The 13,504-nt window shown below is 39.2% G+C and overlaps 1 protein-coding gene across 1 annotated transcript in view; it reads right to left on the bottom strand.

The window, feature by feature from the left end:
• Nucleotides 1–876, bottom strand: part of pik3c2b (phosphatidylinositol-4-phosphate 3-kinase, catalytic subunit type 2 beta) — a 67,972-nt gene extending 67,096 nt beyond the window's left edge. Inside the window, exon 1 of the mRNA XM_062986235.1 lies at nucleotides 703–876. The gene's annotated coding sequence lies outside the window, so the exon portion shown is untranslated. The remainder of the gene's footprint in view (nucleotides 1–702) is intronic.
• Between the last annotated feature and the right edge of the window lie 12,628 nt (nucleotides 877–13,504).

Genomic DNA, 13,504 nt, shown 5'->3' with positions numbered 1-13,504 from the left:
TTGTGCTGGTATGAGTTTTTAAAATATTATACTCTGTTAGACACTCCTACCTGTTTGGTACACCTTGTAGATGTGAAGTCAGAGACGATCGCTCATCTATTGCTGCTGTTTAAGTTGGTCATCTTCTAGACCTTCATCAGTGGTCACAGGACGCTGCCCATTATTACAGATAATAAAAAAAAAACAACAGCCCTTTGGAACCAACTACATTCGTAAGTCAAGGGTCTACTGTATTTAGACTTATATTAAACTCAACCGTTCAGTAGCGTTATTGTGACGTCACAATTTTGATGTCTAGTGTTATCACGTAATAAAAATCAATTCTCGCGATACATACAGTGTTTCATGATAAACCTTAAAATATCGCGATAAGTTGTTTTGCCGTATTGTCAACCGCTATGGAGCTACAACACAAGCAAACTTGAATCAAGTCGCTTGTTATTTACAATTTAACGCGACTCTGATGATATGACAAGGACCTCAATCAGTAGAAAGATTAAAGTATTAATGGACAATTTGAATGACCACTGTAAAGCTGCTGGTATGTTGTATTAAAATAGGTTAGTGTTGTGGATATTGAACGGGTAGTTGCTGTGGCTCCATGAGGCTCTGTATCGCTGAACAGCGTCACTGCGCACCGCACCATTTACCACTCCAAATAAACATTTACACCCTCTGCAGGGTAAAAACAAGCACACTTACCTTATCTCCAGATTTCACAATGCGCGATCATGCTGTCGGTGGGCTGCAGAATCCGCTATTGAGATTCATTGATCCGCGATGTTCGGTTGGGATGATTTTGGGGTTAGTCCAGTGCATGCGCCAGTTTCCGGTCGCTAACGGCTGGGGATCGAGCATTGGTGCGAGGAGATAACGTTCATCCGATCGGTGTATTCACAAATAGAAAAAAAGAAAGAAAAAACGACAACACGTTCCGTCTCGTATGCAAGTGACCGGGTTGTTTTGTCGCTGAGGATTTCAGTCGGTGCTGCTCGGAGGCGAGGTTGGCTCATTTCAGCCCGCTTTCATTGGTGAGAGTGAATAGAGCTCGGTATACAAAATAAAGACAAAACGGCGACATCTAGCGGTCATATGGGTACTTGCATTAAAGCTACAGGCGGAACAGTCAGGTTCGTCTATTAAAAAGTGGATTTTAATAGAAGTGCATTCATTCAAGGGCGTGCACTGGGGCCCATGGCGGGGCTGGGCGGGGCGGGGCGGGGCGGGGGGGGGGCTTCCACGACATGAACTCACTTTAATTTAATTTCACCTACCTTTAATTAATTTTGATCAGCTATCAGTATGCAGCATATATACAGGGGTTGGACAAAATAACTGAAACACCTGTCATTTTAGTGTGTGAGGTTTCATGGCTAAATTGGACCAGTCTGGTGGCCAATCTTCATTAATTGCACATTGCACCAGTAAGAGCAGAGTGTGAAGGTTCAATTAGCAGGGTAAGAGCACAGTTTTGCTCAAAATATTGCAATGCACACAACATTATGGGTGACATACCAGAGTTCAAAAGAGGACAAATTGTTGGTGCACGTCTTGCTGGCGCATCTGTGACCAAGACAGCAAGTCTTTGTGATGTATCAAGAGCCACGGTATCCAGGGTAATGTCAGCATACCACCAAGAAGGACAAACCACATCCAACAGGATTGATTAACTGTGGACGCAAGAGGAAGCTGTCTGAAAGGGATGTTCGGGTGCTAACCCGGATTGTATCCAAAAAACATAAAACCACGGCTGCCCAAATCACGGCAGAATTAAATGTGCACCTCAACTCTCCTGTTTCCACCAGAACTGTCCGTCGGGAGCTCCACAGGGTCAATATACACGGCCGGGCTGCTATAGCCAAACCTTTGGTCACTCGTGCCAATGCCAAACGTCGGTTTCAATGGTGCAAGGAGCGCAAATCTTGGGCTGTGGACAATGTGAAACATGTATTGTTCTCTGATGAGTCCACCTTTACTGTTTTCCCCACATCCGGGAGAGTTACGGTGTGGAGAAGCCCCAAAGAAGCGTACCACCCAGACTGTTGCATGCCCAGAGTGAAGCATGGGGGTGGATCAGTGATGGTTTGGGCTGCCATATCATGGCATTCCCTTGGCCCAATACTTGTGCTAGATGGGCGCGTCACTGCCAAGGACTACCGAACCATTCTGGAGGACCATGTGCATCCAATGGTTCAAACATTGTATCCTGAAGGCGGTGCCGTTTATCAGGATGACAATGCACCAATACACACAGCAAGACTGGTGAAAGATTGGTTTGATGAACATGAAAGTGAAGTTGAACATCTCCCATGGCCTGCACAGTCACCAGATCTAAATATTATTGAGCCACTTTGGGGTGTTTTGGAGAAGCGAGTCAGGAAACGTTTTCCTCCACCAGCATCACGTAGTGACCTGGCCACTATCCTGCAAGAAGAATGGCTTAAAATCCCTCTGACCACTGTGCAGGACTTGTATATGTCATTTCCAAGACGAATTGACGCTGTATTGGCCGCAAAAGGAGGCCCTACACCATACTAATAAATTATTGTGGTCTAAAAACAGGTGTTTCAGTTTCATTGTCCAACCCCTGTATATATATATACAGTGTATCACAAAAGTGAGTACACCCCTCACATTTCTGCAAATATTTTATTATATCTTTTCATGGGACGACACTATAGACATGAAACTTGGATATAATTTAGAGTAGTCAGTGTACAACTTGTATAGCAGTGTATATTTACTGTCTTCTGAAAATAACTCAACACACAGCCATTAATGTCTAAATGGCTGGCAACATAAGTGAGTACACCCCACAGTGAACATGTCCAAATTGTGCCCAAAGTGTCAATATTTTGTGTGACCACCATTATTATCACTGCCTTAACCCTCCTGGTCATGGAATTCACCAGAGCTGCACAGGTTGCTACTGGAATCCTCTTCCACTCCTCCATGATAACATCACGGAGCTGGTGGATGTTAGACACCTTGAACTCATCCACCTTCCACTTGAGGATGCGCCACAGGTGCTCAATTGGGTTTAGTCCATCACCCTTACCTTCAGCTTCCTCAGCAAGGCAGTTGTCATCTTGGAGGTTGTGTTTGGGGTCGTTATCGACCTAGTTTTCGAAGGGAGGGGATCATGCTCTGTTTCAGAATGTCACAGTACATGTTGGAATTAATGTTTCCCTCAATGAACTGCAGCTCCCCAGTGCCAGCAACACTCATGCAGCCCAAGACCATGATGCTACCACCACCATGCTTGACTGTAGGCAAGATACAGTTGTCTTGGTACTTCTCACCAGGGCGCCGCCACACATAATGGACACCATCTGAGCCAAACAAGTTTATCTTGGTCTCGTCAGACCACAGGGCATTCCAGTAATCCATGTTCTTGGACTGCTTGTCTTCAGCAAACTGTTTGCTGGCTTTCTTGTGCGTCAGCTTCCTTCTGGGATGACGACCATGCAGACCGAGTTGATGCAGTGTGCGGCGTATGGTCTGAGCCCTGACAGGCGGACCTCCCACGTCTTCAACCTCTGCAGCAATGCTGGCAGCACTCATGTGTCTATTTTTTAAAGCCAACCTCTGGATATGACGCCGAACACGTGGACTCAACCTCTTTGGTCGACCCTGGCGAAGCCTGTTCCGAGTGGAACCTGTCCTGGAAAACCGCTGTATGACCTTGGCCACCATGCTGTAGCTCAGTTTCAGGGTGTTAGCAATCTTCTTATAGCCCAGGCCATCTTTGTGGAGAGCAACAATTCTATTTCTCACATCCTCAGAGAGTTCTTTGCCATGAGGTGCCATGTTGAATATCCAGTGGCCAGTATGAGAGAATTGTACCCAAAACACCAAATTTAACAGCCCTGCTCCCCATTTACACCTGGGACCTTGACACATGACACCAGGGAGGGACAACGACACATTTGGGCACAATTTGGACATGTTCACTGTGGGGTGTACTCACTTATGTTGCCAGCTATTTAGACATTAATGGCTGTATGTTGAGTTATTTTCAGAAGACAGTAAATATACACTGCTATACAAGCTGTACACTGACTACTCTAAGTTATATTCAAGTTTCATGTCTATAGTGTTGTCCCATGAAAAGATATAATGAAATATTTGAAGAAATGTGAGGGGTGTACTCACTTTTGTGATACACTGTATATGGGTGATTCTTCAATTGGGGGAACTTTTACTTTACGGCTTGCTCAACAGGGGTTTTTGTATCTGTTGGTCCTGGATTTTGTAAAGTTGCTTTGAGACAATGTCTATTGTAAAAAGCGCTATATAAATAAAGTTGACTTGACTTGTAAAGTTGCTTTGAGACAATGTATATTGTAAAAAGCGCTATATAAATAAAGTTGACATGACTTGACTTGACTTGACTTACGTCCCTAGGTTATAAATGTGTGTTAAAAATACTTCATTACAAAACAAATATTTTAGGTATTAAAAAGATCATTCATTGCATCACTAAAAAAAATTACATACCAAAATAATTATGATTTCCATTTTTTTTCTTCTCTGCTCTAATAAAATGTTAAAAAGTGATCAATTCATTATAAAAATCACAATATGAGTTTTATAATAACTTAAAAAGAAACAAAATTTAATTTTTTTTTCATATTTGTACAACCTATGCATATTTTTGAGCAATATATTACTGTCCCCAGCATTATCGTCATTACCGCAACAGTGTATGGTTTCTGTAGGGAATCATTTGAAGGTAACACTTGTTTATGTTGTAACCCCGGAAACAAAGACTCGCAAGGAAGCACATGCCAGCCATGAGAGAAGATTAACATTTTAATGTCTGGAAATGTGAGTAATTTAATCATGTATTCTTCCTGATCATAGAGTATATTTATTCAGCGTCATTACCATTTACATCAGTATGGCAGTACTTTACCAAAAAAAAAATGATGCTATGTTAGAGGGGCCAATTACTTTCTGCCCAAATGTGCATTGTGGGCATTAAGAGGAAACAGTCGATTTCAATAGAATTTAACATTTTATTTATGCAGTTTTCAATCTACATTTTCTTGAGTTTGATGTTTCTTGAGATCAACAAAGAATCACCATTTAAGGCATTTGCTCTGCTTAAATGTCATTTATTCAGTCCTTTTCTTTTCCATATTCAATTTAAGTTACATATACTGTATTCCTAGGGGGCCGTAGGGGGATTGTCCCCCGTTGCCAGCCCCACCCCCCACCCCCCCTGCCCGGAACTGCCACTGGTCTGGTTGAGCGCCAGCACGAGTAGCTGGTGTTGCTGAAACAGCTAGAGAATTCACACTTGTCAGTAGGGTATCTGTGTATCTGAATCTATCTGAAAACATACAACTACATTTACATTTTCGGCATTTAGCAGACACTCTTATCCAGAGCGACTTACAAAAATGCTTCCATAGTGAACATTACTTAAGTAGACAACAGTCCAAAAATACAAATCTGCTGAAAACCCTAGAACCAAAGGTTAGAATCAAAGTTTTTATGTTGTTTTTTGCAAATTACAAGTTACAAAGATAGATTCTAGCACAGGTTAAAACAGAAAGTATACTTAAACAAGAAGCCTATCTTAACCAAGAGTAGATGTGCACACAAATGGAAGACACCGGCATTTAACTTGTGTTATAGATTGTAGGACTTAACTGGAGTAAAGCTTTATATGTTATTCAGAACACAATTTCTGCATTTGTCTGTTGGTAGTTTGACCCACTCATCCTTTGCAAACTGTTCCAGCCCTCAATTTTAGCTCTTAGCACCAATATACAATAGGATTTAGATCAGGATGTATAGCAGTCCACTTAAGAATGGAACAATATTTTGTTTATATCCATTCTTGGGTGTGTTATTGTGTGTGTTTCAGGTCAATAGCCTGCTAGAAGATGCACGACCTGCGATCCTGTTATAGCAGCAAAAAGTGGGTTAATGACATACTGTATAAATGCTCACAATTTTTGAAGTGAGATCATATTTATTTTAAAAGCAATTCAGCAGTTTAATAAGTAATGTTTGAACTTATTGTTTTGTTATCAATTGTAATATACAGTACAATGTGGTCAAAGTATCAGGACAGCCTGCACACAATTTTCAGAATCAGAATACTTTATTGATCCCAGAGGGAAATTGCAGTTCTTACAGTAGCACCCATTTATGTAGAAAGAATAAACACTCTACTAGCTTAAAACAAAGAAAAAATCAGAAAAAATTACAAATAGAAATTAAAAAGTTATTTACACATAATTAAATAATTAAAATGCTTGCATTATTATTATTGCACTTATGAATACTGAATATTGCATGGAATATTTTATGAGGATATATAAATTAAAACACATGTACACTCGAAGGTGGTTGTTTTAAATAAGACTATTAAAACATTCACACTCGTGTGGAGTCTTTAAAATAAAACAAGTAAAGCAAAAGCACTTATTCTATTCTTATAATTTAAGTCAAAAAAATATATTAAGTTTTTGTAATTTTAAGATAATCTAGAAATATCCGTAGTGTCTTATGGGAAGAAATGTACAGCTTACTACTGTGTTATAAACCATTTTACTATAATATAATAATGTTGGCTTAACCTCCTAGTTGGGAACGATGGAAATCATTTATGTTTATACAGCGACATCTGGTGGCAGAGAGTCTTGTTGACAAAAGCACGTGTTCAAAAAGTCCAATTCCATGAGCATTAATATGGTCTTGGCCAAAAACATTTGGTTTAAATGTTTAAATGAAACAACCATTGGTTTAAAAAGTATGTACTGTATGTTTTTCTTTGGTTACTGTGTTATTTTCTTTGTTTTTTATTTGACAGGTCCAGTTCCCTGTTGTGTCATCAACCTCTAGCTCATGTTCAACCTCAATGCAGGCCATACCAATTCTATACATGTATTTCTTGCCGTTCATGCCCACCCATGTACCAGACAGAAGGAGTATATCTTACCGGCAAATCAGTAATACCCTATCACAACTGTGGAGCGTCCGAGCAAACTGTTGGCACCTCTGCGACTGTGGCAGTTCCTGCTCATGATGAATAATTCAAATAAGGCAAATAGATCTGCTCTCGTATTCATTTGGTTATGCAAAGAAGCACATGTAAAGATCCCAAAGGTCCTACATACTAGCGTACCTAAAGGTAGTAGTGTGCTGTGTTCTAATAAAAATCATTCCTAGCTGGAAAAGGGTGACTTACATACAGATACATGATTAATTCAAGAAAAGAAAGAATAATTTAGTGGATGAACTGAAGTGCATATGCTATGGGAAGATTTTGGAGGTTTTGTTGGGTCCACTTACCCCATTAGGAAACAGACCACTGTGAATCAAAACAAGTTAATTATAACTGAGTTTTTATTTTCTATATCTTTGCAATAAATTAATTTTGTCATTCAAGCTTCCATGAATTCCTCAATCAACTTGTTTTTGATCATCACAAATCCTTATTTCAGTTTTATATTTTTTACTTTTTTAATAAAAATCATTTTTGTATCACTACCCTTCTAATGCACAACATGGGTCAAAAATGACCCTTATGTATTTACTATGAAATTTGACAGGAACTACTGACATTTGTAAGTGTTTGTAGTCAAAAACTTATTTACTGATCTTTTGAAAGACAACCAAAGATTAGGCCCTTGAATCTTGAATATGTCCAATACTATTTGCTTGCTAGCTGTTTACATATTCTAGTATAGATAGCTTTTATTAGCTAAGACAGTAAATACATGAATAACTGAATAATGTGCATATGAAAATATTCTTGAATGGATGAATATGGGTCATTTTCCACCCATGTTGTGCATTAGAAGGGGTTTGCTTAGCTTGTGCATCAAAGGGTTAAAGAGTGTGGTCTCTTTATAGATGACAGTGCCCTTTACTACAGCTAGTCACTAAGTGGTTTAATAAGAATAAAAATGGTAAATTATATGCTATATCCTTCACAGTTTCCAAATCTTAAATTAACCATAAAATAGGAACACTGATTAATTATTAATATTAATACTCTATGATAATTAATGTATTTATCAGATAAATCCATCATCTTTGGATGTCCTGGACAGTGTCACAGTGGTTCTGAAACAGTTGGAAATTATACACGTGATATTATACCAATCCAATGTAGAGCATCCTCACTTCTACTTCTACTTATCTACACCTAAGGGAACTAATAATAGTCTCACCCTTAGAGACCTCCTCCTACTTTCAGAAGTACCCTTGTGCAACTGGGCATTGCAGAAGTGCACATTAGGCTTGGATTTGGATAGTTTTGGATTTGTATGTGTTCGACATTGTATACTGTAGGGTACCATCCAATGGCCCACCACAGGCATAGCTGTTTTGTATAAGCCTTAGCTTTTGGGTTTTTGGATTTAATAAGATGGCCTCAGTGGGTGTAGCTGATAAACCTGAACTTGATAATTAAAAATAAATGGTTGTCAACATACTTTTGGCCATATAGTGTGCGTTTATCACACTTACTCTTTTGACTGAATGGGCACAAAATGTGAAAAAGCTTCAGAGGGGTGAATAGTTATGTAACAAGACTCTGTAAGTAATGTTTGAAAGGTCAATGTTCTGAACACACATGGGCGTCGGCCAGCACAATATTTAAATTGGGTTCATGTGTTCCCTTCATCACCCATATCATGTTAGAGTGAATTTGCATAAAGATGGTGTTTTATGTTGGAAGGAGGGTTGCCAGGTGCCTTTCCTAAACTGTCACCACATTCATATACTTTTGGCCATATTGTGTTTTATTCATAGAGACTTACAATTCTGATGGCATACAATCCAAGCAATCAAGGGCTTTGCTCAAAGACCCAACAATAGTAACTCCGCAGTGGAGTTATTAGTCCAGTACATTAATGCCATATATTTTTAATACAATAAATGATTTAGGACCCCTTATTGCTAAGTTACAATTGCTGGGTTGTCCATTTGTTGTTTCAAATCAGATGTCAATCACCTAGCAAAGCAAACCTAGTATTTAGTGCACTGTGTATGGAAATCCTCCTAGTCAGCACCTCGGGTTCCTAATTGTAACATGAGAGCGTGACTGCAGCCTTTTGTCTTTCAGGTTTAGCATGCATCATTGACTTTAGCAGGGCAGAGAAACATGTAAGAAACAGCTCTGGTTGGAATTTAAGATTGGGTTTCCTCGTTAGACACCTCTTGCTGGGGTAAATTGCTTAGAGATTAAAGTCTTTTAAAGATGACTATTGATCATGCCATTAACATTTCAATAGACTTTTTATTGGACATTAAAATATTTCTAAATATATTGAATCACACTTTCCTGAGGCAGTATATAGTGGTCATTCTTGGCCCTTATTTACCCAAATCCCTTCTTTTTTGATACAATGCAATGATGGAAAAACTCTAATTTCTAGTTTTTGAACAAATGTTTATGGTTTTTGGTGCCTAAGCTTGGCTAAATGGCAAGTGAAAAGGCACATAGTACCAAGGATCCTTAGACATGAACTTCTGTGAGGAGCTTGGCATGTCATTCGTGTGGGTTTCCATCCCAGAAACATGCAGTAGCTACTTTAAGTAGGTGTGGGTAATAAGGAATTGGATGTGTTACATTTCTGAGCAGGATAAAGCAGCTATTTGATCCACCAACATCCTCTTAATCAGCCATAATGTCCAGTTTTGGCCTGCATATTGGCCAAACATTACCCAAACTGCATTTTGGAATATTATACAATTAATATAATGTAATACCTTTGTATGCAATCGTTGTGTGGTGGAAACACCCAAATCTGATACATTTATTTTCTAAGCTGTCAAAAAAAATTCTTAGACAGTTAATACTACTCATTACTGGACCCCACTTGTCACAAAGGCAAAATCCAAGGCTTCTGCATTCTGTATGTGGAATTCCACAATTTTGGTATTAATTCCCAACTCATGTTTGAATACAACCTTTCATTCTTAAACCTTCATCCCACTACAAGGAGAAATAAGCCAAACCCTTAACAATAAAACACAACCAGCTCTTGATGAAATTCTATAATTACATGGTTGCTTGTAATAATTGCCTTCAGAATACTTTTAGGATTTATGTATAGACTAAATCTGTCCACGAATTAATGGAATGTCAGGGTACTTTAATAGGAAAAGCTTGTTGAAATTCAAGAACTAATTATGTTTTATGTATATGACTTTAATTCCTTGAAAAAAGGACTTTGGCTAGGGTAATTCCTTTTTCCACATTCAGTCTTAATCCCGTCACTATCCTGTCTGTATTTTAGATCCGTTTAAATGTGCATGTCATGCTCTGACATTTGGGCATATCATTTATGTTTCCTTTTGTCTGAGCACATATAACCCTTGGTGGTTTCATTGTCTTACTAAGTAAGCATTAATTAATTGATTGTTTTATTATTTACACCTACCATACATATGGTACACCATTCATTAATTAATTCATTTACTCATTGTCTTTAACCACTGCGTTATCCTGGTCATAGATGTGGTGGGTCTGATTAATTCAAATAAAGGCAGAAAACACCCCAGACAGGTTGCCATTCCATTACAGGACAAACACACACATATTAACACACACTCACACTTAGGGTAACTTGAGAACAGGCAAACCCCACACAGAAATGACCCTGGTCACCCAGCCAAGGAATCATCATCTAGAACTTCTTTCTTGCAGTGAGACGACACTACCCACTGCACCTCCGAGCCATCCACTCAAAAGTGATCTGAGTGACTTTGGCCAATGGGATGGTTGTTAGTGCCAGGCTGGTTTGTGTATGCCAAGAACTGCTGATCATTACATTATATTACATTACATTTACAACATTTGGAGTTAGCACTTATCCAGAGTGACTTACAGAAGGGCTTCCATGGTAAACACTTCCCTACTCTAGTGTAGGGACTGTAGTAGACAACAGTCCAAAGATACAAATCTGCAAAACCCCTGTTGGAACAAAGGGGCAGGTAGTAGATTTTTTAAAGATGCTATAGATGTTGAGAGACTTAGATGTATGAACAAACGGTGAAGTTCGTTCCACCACTTGGATGCTAGTACAGAGAATAGCCTTTATGCGTGTCTTCCTTGAGTTCCTTGTGTGGAGGATCAAGGCGAGCAAGACTTGCCTCGAAGGTTGCGTGTTACAGAGCAGGGTTTTATGAGTTTTCTAAGGTAGCTTGGGGCTGCATTATTGTTTTAAATACAATGCGGTCAGCTACAGGAGGCCAGTAAAGAGAAAGCAGCAGTGGGATGATGTGGCAGTGTTTAGGCTGGTGGAGATCCAGGCAGTGTCTGCATTTTGAATGAGTTGCAGGGGTCTACACTGTAAGCCCGGATAAGTTCAATTTACTTAAAAAATTTGAGGAAACCTGGTTTCCCTAAATAAGTTAAGTAATGTATAATGAAAACTTGAGTTAGCATAACTTAAAACATTAAGTTATTACACCTAAAAGGCAAGTTGATTAAACTTTCTTTTTTTTGTTATACCAACTGCTTTTCCCAATAATTCTACTTATTATCTTGAGCTCAATTTAAAAAAAAAAATTGATTTCTTCTTAGTTTTTATGTTAATTACATTTTAAATATCAATTAGAAATGTTTATAGAAAAACAGACAGAATAATAAAATTCTTTTTCTTTTATTTCACTTCAGAAGTATTAACTTAAAATACAACATGTCAAGAAAACATCTTTAAAACTGTACAAACTGTATATAAAGTTCTGATGAAAGCACAAACAGCTCCTCACAGTAACCATGAACCTGTACTCAGTTTCACACAGCAAGCTGATTTCTTAACGTTTGGCTGGCAGCTCTCTAAAACAAAACAAAGAAACAAGAAACAGAAGTATTAATATCAACATTAATACCATTCATTTAAGGATTAAAATAAAGCAAGCCAGCACACTCTTTGCTTCGTATGAAGGCTAGCATGCTAACATGCTAGCATGTAGCCTAAATACGGCAAATAAAGCAGCGCTGTTTGATTATTTATTTCGTGTCACCCTTAAGATAATTTATGTTAAACAAAATTGTTAAGTAAAGTACAACACTTACCAGAATTAGACTGGAGTTGGGTTAATGGAAGATGAAAAAGCCCCGTCAGACTGGTGTACATGCTACTCAAGAATAGCACAATCAGGAAGAAAATGTTCGTCGACTTAGTTTAACAAAGGTTCCACTTCGCAAAAGACATTCGAGAAAGTTCACTTTTGCAAAAAGCCATAAATGAAAAGTAAAAGGTAATTTGCAAAATTTCCCGGAATCTAGAACGAGCTGCCAAGAGCGACACACAAAAATCGACATACTAAATCCGTTATCTGATATACAATCTAGCGCACTGTGTAGGGAACATAAATCAATTGTCTAATATACTGTCTAGTGCACTATGTAGGGAACATAAATTAATATCTAAAATACTATCTAGTGCACTATGTAGGGAACATAAATTCATATCTAAAATACTCTCTAGTGCACTATGTAGGGAACATAAATTAATATCTAAAATACTATCTAGTGCACTATGTAGGGAACATAAATTCATATCTAAAATACTCTCTAGTGCACTATGTAGGGAACATAAATTCATATCTAAAATACTATCTAGTGCACTATGTAGGGAACATAAATTCATATCTAAAATACTATCTAGTGCACTATGTAGGGAACATAAATCCGTTATCTGATATACAATTTAGTGCACTATGTAGGGAACCTAAATCCGTTAACTAATACGCTACCTAAAGCATTATGTAAGAAACATAAGTCTATTATCTAGTACACTATCTAGTGCACTAAGTAGGGAACATAAATTCTTTTCGAATATACAGTCTAGTGCACTATGTAGGGAACATAAATCTATTATCTTTTTTTGGGGGGGGCTTGGGGGGGTTGGGTCGAGGTCCGGTCCGGGTCCGGGGGTACCTCCCTGAAATGAGTTTTTGCAACTTGGGATGTCTGTAGATATAAAGTCCGGGCTTACAGTGTAATAGTGGACATGGGAGCACCTGCCAGTAGGGAATTTCAGTAGTTCAGGTTTGAGATGACAAGTGATTGGACAAGAATCTTCCATAAAGAAAAATGCTGGCCAAAGTCTAGATTGGTCTGATCTGACAGGAAGCTAAACACCATGGTAGACAGTGGCGTAATTAGGAGCTCATGGGCCCTAGTGCAAAAAAAAATTTTGGGCCCCCTCAAGTTAGGTGGGTGGTTGAGTTCATGTCCTAGGTCGGTGGTTGAGTTCATGTCCTGGAGGCCCAGGCCCAATCCCCCCCCCCCCCCCCCCCCCCCCCCCCCCGCCATGGGCCCCAGTGCACCTGCCCACCCCCTTCCTGTAGTTACGCCACTGATGGTAGAAAAATTCAGACCCGAATGAGAAATGACGCGCGCACCCCTGACACGAACACCTGTCCACGCTCACGTGTACTTTTAGCCTAAGCGCGGCGGCGCGCACGGCAGGACCGGGCGCGCGCTTCGCTCGGCAGTTTCGCTCTCTAGACGGCCAAAGAC

The sequence above is a fragment of the Trichomycterus rosablanca genome, chromosome 24, assembly GCF_030014385.1.
Source record: "Trichomycterus rosablanca isolate fTriRos1 chromosome 24, fTriRos1.hap1, whole genome shotgun sequence".
Taxonomy (NCBI): Eukaryota; Metazoa; Chordata; class Actinopteri; order Siluriformes; family Trichomycteridae; genus Trichomycterus; species Trichomycterus rosablanca.
The sequence above is the reverse complement of the archived record's forward strand: the minus strand, read 5'-3'. Positions and strand labels throughout refer to the sequence as shown.